Source organism: Pyrgilauda ruficollis, unplaced genomic scaffold, assembly GCF_017590135.1.
Source record: "Pyrgilauda ruficollis isolate IOZ18807 unplaced genomic scaffold, ASM1759013v1 scaffold1622, whole genome shotgun sequence".
Lineage (NCBI taxonomy): Eukaryota > Metazoa > Chordata > Aves > Passeriformes > Passeridae > Pyrgilauda > Pyrgilauda ruficollis.
Genome location: NW_024515010.1, coordinates 1 through 467, shown reverse-complemented (window position 1 = coordinate 467; position 467 = coordinate 1).

The window sequence follows — 467 nt, the reverse complement described above, 5'->3', positions numbered from 1 at the left end:
AGGGGGGTTTGGGGTGCCCAGAGGAATTTTGGGGAGGTTTAGGGGAATTTTGGGGGTCCTGAAGGAATTTTGGGGGTCCCAAGGAGGTTTGGGAGATCCCAGAGGAATTTTGGGGAGGTTTGAGGGGATTTTGGGGGGTCCTGAGAAGGTTTGGGGGGCATTGGGATGGACTGGGGGGCACTGGGATAGACTGGGGGGCACTGGGAGAGGGCTGGGGGGCATTGGGATGGACTGGGGGGCACTGGGATAGACTGGGGGGCACCGAGATGGGCTGGGGGGAACTGGGAGCACACCAGGATGGGCTGGGGGCACCCCAGTAAGGACACTGGGATTGCCCCAGAAGGACTGGGAGCGCCGCCCCCCCCAGTAAGGACACTGGGATTGCCCCAGTACAGACACTGGGATTGCCCCAGTAAGCACTGGGAGCACCGGCCCCCCCCGTAAGGACACTGGGATTGCCCCAGTAA